The sequence below is a fragment of the Pantherophis guttatus genome, chromosome 4 (genome assembly GCF_059756535.1).
Source record: "Pantherophis guttatus breed Tessera chromosome 4, ASM5975653v1, whole genome shotgun sequence".
NCBI lineage: Eukaryota > Metazoa > Chordata > Lepidosauria > Squamata > Colubridae > Pantherophis > Pantherophis guttatus.
Window position 1 is genome coordinate 118,180,931 of NC_142066.1, and position 13,296 is coordinate 118,194,226.

General features: G+C 35.3%; 1 protein-coding gene across 14 annotated transcripts in view; it reads right to left on the reverse strand.

Moving 5' to 3' along the window:
- The window catches only part of LOC148114323 (uncharacterized), a 196,556-nt gene that overhangs the window by 159,962 nt on the left and 23,298 nt on the right, over positions 1 to 13,296 (reverse strand). The window contains exon 4 of one of the 14 annotated variants that reach the window (XR_015734002.1): positions 104 to 169. The exons of 10 other annotated variants lie outside the window; for them this stretch is intronic. The gene's annotated coding sequence lies outside the window, so the exon portion shown is untranslated. Of the gene's footprint in view, positions 1 to 103; positions 170 to 189; positions 352 to 3,650; positions 3,967 to 6,801; positions 6,898 to 13,296 lie in introns of those variants that run through there. 3 more of the 14 variants (XR_015734001.1, XR_015733990.1, XR_015733992.1) reach the window with 3 other exon arrangements.

A 13,296-nucleotide genomic window follows, 5' to 3' on the forward strand; every position in this document is an offset into this window, starting at 1 on the left:
GTACTTATCAAAAGCCTTGGGAGCAACTGATTTATAACACTTTATGTTATGAGGAAAAATTACATTAATTTTAGCATATTAAATGGAGTTAAGTTTCTCTTACCATTATTTTTAGCATAGTTCCATCTGTTTTTCTGACCTTCTCTTAAGTGCCTTTTAAAGAGTAGCTCTAAGAACAAGTAAATGACAAAGGCCATCTGTAGTCTTTGGTGCCTCCAAAGTTGTATTCCTCTGGTTTATGTTTCATTTAAGGTTTTAGGTCTTATCTAAGGGCTTCATAGCAGATATACTTCCTCCAAGAAACTCTATTGTCCAATATTGGGTCTTCTGTTGCAGATCAATAGATATCATCTATAAAAAATTATTTTTCTCTCTGATTTTAAACATGACTGAAATGTTAGAATTTCTCACACTGCCTATAATCTCCTTGTACATATTTCCCTTCTATTTCCTGTATGCAGCAGGGAATAAGGCTGGCTTTTAGGTAACATTCTATGAAATTAACTCCTTTCACCACTGAATGAAATGCTGTCTAGAAAGGGTTTCCTTTCTTTGGTTTAACACAGAAAGTAATTTCCATTCTCCTAATTTCTGTAAGCTCTCCTGATTCACTATTAAAAAAATAGTATTAATACTGAAGTAGATTTTCTAAAAGTGCCTATACTTAACAGAACAATGTTAAATGTTCTCCAGTCTCTGTTATGAAATCACACCAAACCAATTCTTTCTTCTCTTCTTCTTCTTCTCTTTTTATTTTTTTTTTGGAGGGGGGGAGGGAGGGATGGGTAAAAGAAAGGAAGAAAAAATTGCTTTGGCCTCCATCTGTGTTCCAGATCTTTATAGCAACTTTTACATCACTTATACCGTAGATAATGAATATTGCTTGGTTATGGCTCTTTGCTGATGGCCTTTGATGCTTATGCCTAACAACTTTATTTCAATCTGACCTGCTATTTACAACCTATCATAAACAGAATCCATGTTACGATCATCACTATTAGCACTGAGTAAAAGGTTTTGTTCTAAAAAGGAAATGCTTCAGTGCATCAATAGTGCTGTTAGCTTTTGCTTCAACTGGCTGAGGTCCTCTTCCTATTAATTAAACCAGTTCAGCTTAAAACATGACATTGATGCAATATGTTGTTTCCATTCCTGGAAATACAGTCCCTAAGAGTTAATAAATAATCTACAAGGACTAATCTTTTAAAGTCAAGGAGATGAAGTCATCTGCTTCCATTATGAGCACAAGGAATTTGGCCTCCTTCTGCATGAAAGCTAAAGTCACAGAAATGAGCAGGGCTTTCTGTTACGTTTTAGGGATCTCATACGTTAGCATGTCGCTGCATGTTAAAAATTATTCTAAATAAAGCATAAAGGATATAAATGGTCAGATTTTAAGATTTGGTTCAACAAAAAATAGAGCTTTTCCAAACTTCAGTACTAGCCAAGATACATGTCATTTTAATTCTCCATAATAAAATAATGCCATAATTGGTAATCATAAAAATGAACAGAAAAGATGGGAGGTCCAGCAGAAAGGAGACAGTAAAATAAAAGGGAAAAAAAGGGAAATGTTTAATGTTCATACCACAGCAATGGAAATAGTCTTATAACATAAAATTTTAACTCTGATGACAATAGCAGAGGAATCTATTCAAGCTCAGAGCACTCTCTGTTTCTAGCCTGGAACCTTAACCATTAAACTAAACTACAGAAAAAACTCTGAAAGTTGACCACCCAAGAGACTGAAGAATAGAATAGAATAGAATAGAATAGAATAGAATAGAATAGAATAGAATAGAATAGAATAGAATAGAATAGAATAGAATAGAATAGAATAGAATAGAATAGAATTCTTTATTGGCCAAGTGTGATTGGACACAAAAGGAATTTGTCTTGGTGCATATGGTCTCAATGTACATAAAAGAAAAGTATTTTCATCAAGAATCATAAGGTACAACACTTAATGATAGTCATAGGGTACAAATAAGCAATCAAATCATATTGGGAAACAGACAATCAATAAATCATAAGGATACCAGCAACAAGGTTACAGTCATACAGTCATAAGTGGGAGGAGATGGATGATAGGAACGATGAGAAGATTAATAGTAGTGCAGACTTAGTATATAGTATGACAGTGTTGAGGGAATTATTTGTTTAGCAGAGTGATGGCGTTCAGGAAAAAACTGTTCTTGTGTCTAGTTGTTCTGGTGTGCAGTGCTCTATAGCATCATTTTGAGGGTAAGAGTTGAAACAGTTTATGTCCAGGATGCGAGGGGTTTGTAAATATTTTCACAGCCTCTTTGACTTGTACAGTATACAGGTCCTCAATGAAAGGCAGGTTGGTAGTAATTGTTTTTTCTGCAGTTCTAATTATCCTCTGAAGTCTGTGTCTGTCTTATTGGGTTGCAGAACCAAACCAGACATTATAGAGGTGCAGATGACAGACTCAATAATTCCTCTGTAGAATTGTATCAGCAGCTCCTTGGGCAGTTTGAGCTTTCTAAGAACATTCTTTGTTGTGCTTTTTTGATGAAGTTTTTGATGTTAGGTGTCCATTTTAGATCTTGAGATATGGTAGAACCTAGAAATTTGAAGGTCTCTACTGTTGATACTGTGTTGTCTAGTATTGTAAGAGGTGGTAGTATGGAAGGGTTTCTCCTATTTCTATGGAGTGTGTTCAGTTCCAGATTGTTCCAGTCACACCACAAGGCTAGTTGTTCAACCTCCCATCTGTATGTGGATTCATCATTGTCTCGAATGAGACCAATCACTGTTGTGTCATCTGCAAACTTCAGTAGTTTAACAGATGGATCATTTGAGATGCAGTCATTGGTATTTATAGAGAAGAGAAGTAGAGAAAGAGCACACAGCCTTTGGGGGGGGGCTGTGCCAATTGTACAGGTATCTGATGTGATTCTGCTTAGCTTCATCTGCTGCTTCCTGTCAGGAAGCTTATGATCTTACAAGTGTATTCAGGTACCACTAGCTGGTTTAGCTTAGTTAGAAGAATGTCTGGAATAATGGTGTTGAATGCTGAACTAAAGTCTACAAAAAGGACCCTTGCGTAGGTCTTTGGAGATTCAAGATGTTGTAGGATGTAGTGCAGAGCTATATTAACAGCATCATCTGTTGATCTATTTGCTCGATATGCAAATTGCAAGGGGTCTAACAGCAGATCCATGATGGTTTTCAAGTGGGACAGCACTAGTCTTTCAAAGGTTTTCATAACTACAGATGTTAGAGCAACTGGTCTGTAGTCATTCAGTTCCTTGATGGTGGGCTTCTTCAGCACTAGGATGATAGTAGAGCATTTGAAGCAAGAATGAACGTAGCACATTCCTAGTGACCTATTAAAGATTCGGGTGAAGTTGGGGGCCAATTGGTCAGCACAGACTTTTAAGCAAGAAGGAGTTATCTTGTCTGGGCCTGGAGCTTTTCTTGGCTTTTGCCTGTGAAATAGGTCATGCACTTACTTTTCTGTGATCACTAGAGGTTGTGAACCCAATGGGATGGGGTCAGTTGAAGGACGTTTAATTGTTCTTGGTGTGTCTGAGATGGGGTCAGCTATAGGAGGCTTGGCTGTTGATGGTACATCTGAGATGTGGTCAACATATGAAATAACTGCACTGATATGTACACATGCCTCATTTTATTGTACAGCTTTTATTAGAGAATATCATACAGAAACACATATAGTGAAAACTCAGGAAAATTATTCATACAATACTGTATTATACAAAATCAAAGTGTGATAAAGTTGTCCACTACAAGGAGGATAACCATTTCCTCTTCTTCATTTCTCGGTGAATACCTCTTATCCACTCCTCACATAGGTACCAGTCATCCATATAAATTTGTTAGTTTTCCAGGTGATTGGAAGGTCTTTGGGCTACAGGTTCTTGAATGAGCATGGCTTTGCTGATTTACCCATCCAAAGGTTTTAGCTTCTCTCTGGTTAAGCTAGTACATAGCAGAAATGTGAAACATTCTTTAGAAAATTTTTCACTTTTACATTTGTCATAACAAGTCTCCTGTCAAGCATCATCTTGAAAAAGAGTGCACACTCATCAGTGTTAAAGATGTCATCTTTACTGCAGAATCAAAGTCAAAATTCATTGGTACCATTTCTGCATTTCACTTTTCTTGCCCTTGGTGCAGACTGGACTCAACTGGTCAAGTTATAAAGAATAAATTAATACAGTGTGTCAAAGTCCAGGTGGTCAAGAAACAACTTACAGAGGTGATCAATAGAGAGAGGTTTTCTATTGGGTACATATAGGGTATGTCCTGTCAATGGAAATTAGGTCAACTTAGGGAGGTGGTCAATGTAGGGAAGTGGTCAACTGTGGAGGTTTTACTGTGATTCTTTGTGGGCTCCTCTTAAGATCATAGAGCTTTCTCTGCCATAGCTTCAGTTCTATGAAATGTGCTTCATACTGAGTGGTGGGCACTGTCCTCTTTCTTTCTAAAAATAAACTAAAACTAAACTAAAACACATAACTTTGAGCAAGTTTTTAATTTTGATCACTTAGATTCTTGTTTTAACTCTAACTCTCATGACTTTGTCTTGTTATTGATAACTTACCGGACAATTCAGAAGCTGTTGATGCTTTTCTGTGTGGCCATAAAAACTAAGGAGGGGAGGGATAATCTTAACATTCATCGTATCTGAATAAACATCTGAAACTTTTCAGGAAATGAGGCAAACACTAAAGATGTACTTGAATATTGGATTAACAAAGGACATATGTATAATTTCCAGATAGAGATGGAAATAAAAAAGTTACAAATTGTTCAATTTATTTTCTTCTCACTGATATAATTAACCAGGGCTCCAAGACTGAGGAAGACCAGAAAAGGAACATTGCATTTGCTATATTTATTTCAACACTAAGAGATTTAAAGATTTATGAATTGTCCTCCAGCTTGAGTCTATCACAAAGTGCTTGATGAGGATAATGATACTCAAACAGAAATGTAGGATGAAAACATTTAAATAAAAATATTACATGGATGAAAAGGATCATGTACTACTTATTTATGTTGGGGGGAAATGTTCCATAACTAAAGTCAGCTTTGGAATTCTGTAACAATGGCTTTCTCAACTGCAAAAATTTTTGACAACCACCACATAGTGGTAAAGACATGTAGAAAGCTCTAACTTTGTTATCATCTTGTGGTCCTTCAGATTTTTGCATTTCAAATTTAGCACTCCAGTTTAACAATTATTAAAATAATTAAGATTCAAGCAAAGACATAGCGAAATTTACAAAAGAACTCAATCTCAAAGTTCTATTTTTTCAACAGTTTTGCATATGCAGTATATATAAAATACAATCTGATTTGTATTACTATTTTATTTTTTGAACTAAGATACAGACCAAAACAGGTTCTGTGAAAATCAGGGATCCAAAAAAATCTGGATGGATTGATCCAGCTAAAAATTTCCATTATTTCTCTTCCTACAGAATATATCCCTACCCCTGATTCTGTTTGCCAAGGGCACAGTTTGATCTGTAATTAATTACTTCTGTGCCAGGACTCTCGAGAGTGTTTTGGGAACTTCTGATCCCTGCTGTGTTAACCAGCATGGCATAAATACTTTAATTGCAAAGAACACAATGAAGAGAAATGATCCCAGAAGCGACAAATGAAGAATTTTGTCCCTCATTAGGTAATTGTGGGCCCACAGCACTAGTACACATTTATGATTAAAGACGGCACACAGTTAAGTTGTATGATTTGGACTGTTGCACCCCCAGAACTCAGCATGGGAATATAAAGGCAGATCCTGGGAAGAATGAGAAAGGATTTATGGGACATAGTGAGCAACTGCTGGGGCAATAATAGCAGATGAAAGTAAATGACAAATTGTAAAGCAATGATGACATAAATGGATGGAAAGACAAAGTCTTATAAGTAAAAGTCACTTCCGATATCATGTTTTACTTGTATATTTTTAAAAAAATCTTTGACTGTTACTGAAGATTTCTTCTTTTTATGCTTTTGTAATAGAAGAAAAATCAGATTGCATACATATGTGAAATTCCAAAGTATTCACTTTTCATTCCCTACACAAATTAGATCTTTCCAACCTCTCAATCAATTGAATGTTTTAAGTACCAGTAGATGATTCCATTCACGTAAATGGAGAATTACAGTGATCCATCTAAAAAAAATCTCAGTTACACACGAGCCTTCCAAAGTGAGAATCAGTAGTCGTATGAAATGGTAGATCATGTCATAATCATTAAGCCATATTTAGAGCCATGGGAAGTATCTGGGAAGGCTTTAATTTTATTTATTTTATTTATTTGTCAAGAACATATTAGGTAATAAGCATGAATTGAATACATAAAATGAATACAATTAAAGGGAACATTAGGACAGGGACAGTAGGCACGCTGGTACTCTTATGCATGCCCCTTACAGACCTCTTAGGAATGGGGTGAGGTCAAAAGTAGACAGTCTTAGGTTAACATTTTGGAGGTTTTGGGATGAAACCACAGAGTCAGGTAGTGCATTCCAGGCATTGACCACTCTGTTACTGAAGTCATATTTTCTGCAATCAAGTTTGGAGCGGTTCACTTTAAGTTTGTATCTGTTGTGTGCTTGTGTATTGTTGTGGTTGAAGCTGAAGTAGTCATTGACAGGTAGAACAATGTAGCAGATAATTTTATGAGCTATGCTTAAATCATACCGAAGAATTTTAAAATTCTAAAAATTTTAATTTTAAAATTAAAATTAATTTTTTTAAATTTTAGGAGAAACAAATTATGATTTAGGAAGACAGGTAACAAATGACCCAACAGATAGTATACTGGTGGCATGTAATCTAATGGGGTGCATCACATTTCACATAGAACTGGAAGGAGCAGTTGCAGAGGCATCCTAGGAAAAAGTTAAGAAAAAAGAAAGGAAGGGAATAAAAAAGGATTTTGCTTTTGGAAGCAGAACTCAAAAATAGCTGGATTTTATATTTCAGAAATAAAATAATAAAGGTTTTTGTTTTTGCTGTTCTTGTAATACTAAATTCAATCTTAAAGGATTGGGAAATTCATCTTTATCATTTATCATATACTTCATATATCACATACATTTTTCATGTAAGAGGTTTATATTTTCAACAGATAACCAGGAAGTATGCAGGAAACATCATCTAACACAATATATTGTTGTAGCCAGTTTTGTATTTACTGATCTTGCAAGCTGCTGCTGAGCAAAATATTATCTTTCAGTGTCCTTTCAAGAGATGTTATTTAGCCAAGTGAAAAATGACAGTCCTGCCAACAACTGTGTGTTAAAACGTCAACAAGCAAATGATAAGTTTCTGAAGCGGGGCAATAGAAGAGTTAGCAAAAGGTTTCAAATAGTATCAGAGATTTTGCCTGCAATTCAAAAACTTAAAATTTTATGAGTTTAATGAATAGTTTTTTAGTCCATTAAACTTCACAGAGTAAATCCAGTTTGTATGAATGGGCTGGGTTGAAGACTAATGATCTCAAACTATAGGAAGAAAATGACAAAAATGCATTGCCCATTAGGCATGAAAACTGACTCGGTGACTTTGGGTTAATTACCATCTCTAAGCCCAACCTGGTTCACAGGGGTGTTCAGGAGAAAATAACAAGCAGAAGAGTTATGTGCACTGTCTTTAGTTGTACAAAATAAATGCAGAATAGAAACCTAATATCATCATCATCATCACATCATCTTTTATTAATACACTTTGTGCTTCTTCATTGTTTATTTACCAAATTTATTACCCAACCATTTCTAATAAGTTTGGGTGAATTACCTCAAATAAAATAACACAATCCATGAAATCACAGTAACTGAAATCAAAATAATTCAATTAAGATAAACTTGGTCTTACAGAGCAGATAATTCACAGAATTAGGGCTAGATTGCCAGCCATCAAGCTACTTGCAAGATAGGAACCCAATGCTTTTTCTATCAGTTACAACACAAAGGCTTGGCATATTCGATTGGAGGAGACAACATTCTGAATAGTTTACAAAATTTAAAATAATGATCACTGTAAAGTAGTACTAAGCTGAAGAAATACGCATTTCTAAATATGCCATTCAGAAAGTAGAGACCATTGGACAATAATATTTGTCCATCTGCAATCTGATGCTTGTTTTGAAGTTTGCTTTTCTGCCCAGAAAAAAAGATAATGGTAAGATGGAATAGTAAAGGACATTTGAGGATACAAGGAATCTTAACAGTTTGCTTTCTGCTAAATGATAATTTGGAAATGCATTCTAATGATGGCCATTTTGGGATAGTTTTTCAAATACTGGATACATTATTGTCCTGTAGACCAAGAAGCTTGCTTAAAATCCAAAGCTTCTTTAGATTCTGAATTGAGAGAAGAATAGGAGGAAGCTATAGGGGAATTGAGAGATGAAAATTTGAAGTTTTTGTTAAGTAATTAACAAACCATAATGTAATGTAACAGAAGGCTCACCTGGTTTTTTTCATGCTTATAACAGCCAAATTATTACTACTTTGCCAAAAGAATAATTTTTTTTTCAGTCAGTATATACAGTATATATGATACATTATATGCCATGCATTATATGAAACATAAATCCATGGAAACTGCAGTGTCTTTGGGCCAACTGGAAATTTGTTTCTTTTCAAAAGTTGAAAGGATAATTCTAATCTTAGAAAAGGTTGACCATTATCAGGCCATGCATATACAATAACATCAACTATATGCTAAGTGGGGAATTCTGGGAATTGTCATCCTTAAAGTTTGCCAAGTTTGAAAAAGCTGCTCGAAATGCTCACACTTAAAATTAATAAAGGAAGAAAATAAAAGAAAAAAGTTATTTTCATGCTCACTGGCAATTAGCTGGCCATCATCATTAGAATGATCAGAATGATTCAGCCATTGGGTTGCTTGTTCATCAGTTATACATATACATACCTCTCTATGTATTTTCTTGTTTATATTAATGTTGCATGCAATGTAAAGTCATATACTACTAAGTTGAAAAATAATAGCAATGTTGTGTCATTCTTTGCTTGTCTGTATTTATAATGTATTAGTGCCAACCCACACAGAAGCAAAGAACAATTAGAAGTCAGTGTGTTAACAGTCGAGCTTAGCACATGCAAATAAAGATGTCCCTCTAAAGCAAAGCCTGTCCAAGATGAATGTGGTGTTTCTTCTGTATGACTGTCATAAAGTGACTAGTATCCAGAATTCTGAGATTATTATAACAATGACAAGGCAAGGATTGAAATTTCTCAGTGACAAATGCAGGGAAAGCAAATGGAAATAACTATATCTCATGTCAGTTCAAAGGAATAACAGTACTAATGTAGTAAAGCAGTTTGTGGGGGTTTCTATTCTCAATATTTTTAATGGACAATATGTGTGTGTGTGTGTGTGTGTGTGTATACGTACATATGTGTACGTATACATACACACACAAACACACCTTTCTACGCTTAGGGTAGATCCATCCAAGATCATGGTGCACAAAACAGGAACAACAGAGACCATTGATAAATGTAGGAATCAATTTATTTCCACATGGATCTCTTTACTGCAAGCTCTTGAAATTAAAATAAAATCTTACTGGCTTCAGTGCAATATCTAAAATTACTATGCATTTTTACTGGGATAACTACCAGCTATCTATAAATGTCATAATAGTGAAAATGTGGCTGCTAATTCCATATATCTCCATTTGTCACCATGGAATAGAGGTTAAAATTTTGGACTAGGTTTGGGGATAACCAGACTCAAGTCCACCTCCAGCCACATAAGTTCACCAGGTGACTTTGGGCCAGTTGCTCATTTTCATATCAGCCTATTTCATAGAATTCTTATAAGAAGAAAAACTGGAGGAGCGAGTGCTGTATAGAATTCCTTTTGCTCCTGAACAAAAGTAAGACATAAATCTAACAAATAAAAATGTTGTATATGGAGTTAACTGTATATTGTTGAGTCATTCAATTTTAATAGTAATAACATTAGAAGTAATACAATTGAAATGAGCAATTCTGAATGTGATACGTAGAGATCCAATATAATGATTATTTAATAAAAGGTAAATAGTCTTATATAGTTTATCTTTATGTATATATTGAGTAAAACCTAGGCAGCCATAGATTTCCTGTTTCTATTAGACTACTGTTTCTCAAACTTGGCAACTTTTAAGATATGTAAACTCAACTCCCAGAATTTTCCAACCATATTCATTTTCCTAAAAGATAAGCTTTTATTGGTTTTAGCTGCCTCAAAATTTTTATTTTGGCTAAATCATCATAGCCACAACAAAAGGTTTTTGCTACATAATGGAGACAAATCTAAAAATGAGAAAGTTCTCCCTTTTCAAAAAAAAACTTATGACTCTCTAGAGTCAGCCTGTATGACAGCCTGCTTTTAAAATTTGCTGCTTCAATTATCCCTGATAATTGAAATTAAACTGGAACTAATTTCAATTGATAGTTTTGATTGCCATCTATTCATTCATCTTCAAAATTCTGGGATACAAAAATTTCAAATTAGAAATCAATAAGAATCTTCAAGGTAATAGAAAAAACATACTAGTTTTCATCCATATGATTCCTTCTATTTGTCTGTCTATCTATTATCTATCTCCATCCATCCATCCATCCACCATCCACCCATCCACATGTTGCCCTATTGATGATTTACAGATGGAGGAACAATATACAGCTGCTGTCTGGAAGTGATGGAAATTGAAGTTCACTACATCTGGTGAGTCACAGATTGGGAAGGCTAAAATGTTCCATATTCTTTATTCATTTTCCCCCTTCTCTAAATGAAATATAAGCCCCAAATCCTGAAGTGTTTTGCAGATGGTCTTTCCAGCTTCCCATAATAAAAATGGCTGGTGATTATTTGTGTTTGAGAAATCACAGATGTACACTTCGCCCTGGAGCAATATTCAGGGAAAATTCATAGAAACAGGCTATTTCTTCATTTAGAAATAAATTCAATTTTATGTAGAGTTAGATAACTGTCAAGTGGTCGTCCATCTGCCATCAAGCAATCAAACTGTGAATCCATTCATTTGATGTGTGTGCGACACAATTGACTGGCTGTTGTTTCTTTGTTTTTTAGCCTTGATTCCATGTTTATATTTCTGGCATTTCAAATGCAACTTCCATACTAAAGCAATAATATCTGGGAGGCAATCTCTTTTTTTTTCTTCTTCAGATGGACAGGGCCCCAATGACTTGAAGAACATTGCAACATCACTGCATTTGGTGTAGAATACATACTTATTCCTCTCCTAAATCTTAGTAGGTTCAAGTTCAGTAAAGTTCAAAGTTCTAATGGCAGATTAGTCTCTATAATTTAATAGCTATATTGTTATATGTGATCAACACCACAACATCTGAGAAGGTTATACATTATTATCTCCATTAAATGAGATTATATATCAAGGCTATTGTTATTTAGATTTATTGTAGCCATCCATTCTAAAAAACTTTTGGTGGCCTAACAACAAAACAAATATACAACTAAAAAGTTAAAAACATAACTACATTCCAGAAAACGAAACAACTGTAGCAGTAAAATCATGATGGGCTCCACTAACATATCATACACATCTCTGCGGGAATGCTATTCTAGAATGCAGGGGCTGTGATGGGAACACACACTTCCTTGGTCCTGCAGCCTTTAACTGAGGAAACCTGAAGCAGGCCCATTCTGCCAGAACATATCTTGTGGGCAAAAATAATTGGAGATAACCATGACCGCTGGTTGACTTTACTAATGATGACCAGCTAATGATGATTTACTAATGATGACTGACAACGTATGCAGTTCACACCACGCATAATAAGAAGTGCCCATTACTGCTTGCATTGTTGCATTTTGAAGCAGCTATGGTTTTCATATGGTCTTAGAGGACAACCCAATGCAGAGTGTATTGCAAGAATTGCTAAATAATTGGGGCATAACGAACGGAACAGAATAACAGAATTGGAAGGGACCTTGGAGGTCTTCTAGTCCAACCCCCTGCCTAGGCAGGAAACCCTACACCACTTCAGACAAATAGTTATCCAACATCTTCTTTAAAACTTCCAGTGTTGGAGCATTCACAACTTCTGGAGACATGTTGTTCCACTGATTAATTGTTCTAACTGTCAGGAAATTTCTCATTACTTTTAGGTTGCTTCTCTCCTTGATTAGTTTCCACCCATTGCTTCTTGTCCTGCCCACAGGTGCTTTGGAGAATAGCTTTTCTCCCTCTTCTTTAATTTAAATTTAATTTCCAATTTATATACCGCCCTTCTCCCTGAGGACTCAGGGCGGTGTACAGCCAAGATAAAAAACATAGAATACAAATATTAAAACATTTAAAAATATATATAAATTTGGCCCGAAAGTTAAGAATCACAGACTAATTAAAAGAATTTTAAAATTTCTTCTTAAGCCAACCCGGCTTGCTGAAAAAGATGGGTTTTCAGGGAACGACGGAAGGCATTGAGGTCCTGGATTCTTCTTATCTCCGGGGGCAACTGATTCCAGAGGGTGGGAGCCCCCACAAAGAAGGCCCTCCCCCTGGGGGCCACCAGCCTACATTGTTTGGCTGACTTCATCTTTGCAGGCTTAGCTATTTGCTGATATTCTGTCGTAGTTATGTGCCTCTCTTTCTATTTTTATACTTGTCCTTTTTGTCTTTCAATTTGTCAGAGATGCTGGTTTCTTTTAAGAGCTGTTATTTTTCTTCTTCATTGGTATTGTGCTAGACTGGGCTTTTATAATCTCACTTTTAAAAAATTCCCAAGCTTCTTGAGTTGTTTTCTCCTTGATGATTCTCATTCATGGAATCCTTACCAAGCTCTAAATTTATTGAAATTAGCTCTCTTAAAGTCCAAGACTCTGGTTTGATTTTGTTCTATTGTTTGTGCTTGCATAATATTGAATTTCAATATTGCATGATCACGTGCCCCCAAGGTTCCTGTAGCTTTACACCTTCTATCATTTCATCATTGTTAGTGAGAATTAAGTCCAATATGGCTGATCCCCTTGTTCCTTCTCTACTTTTTTGGAAACAAAGTTGTCAGCTAAATTTGTTAGGAACTTGTTGGATCTTCCAATTGGTGCAAAGTTTGTCTCCCAGTTGATGTCAGGGTAGTTAAAATCCCCCATTACTATTGTGATGTGCTTCTTACATACCTTAATAACTGTTTGAAAGGCCTGAAAGATATGCAACCTTTTCAGTCTGAGCATTGCATTTAGATTTTGTACAACGTACTAGGATAAGGACAAAGATTGAATGGACTCAA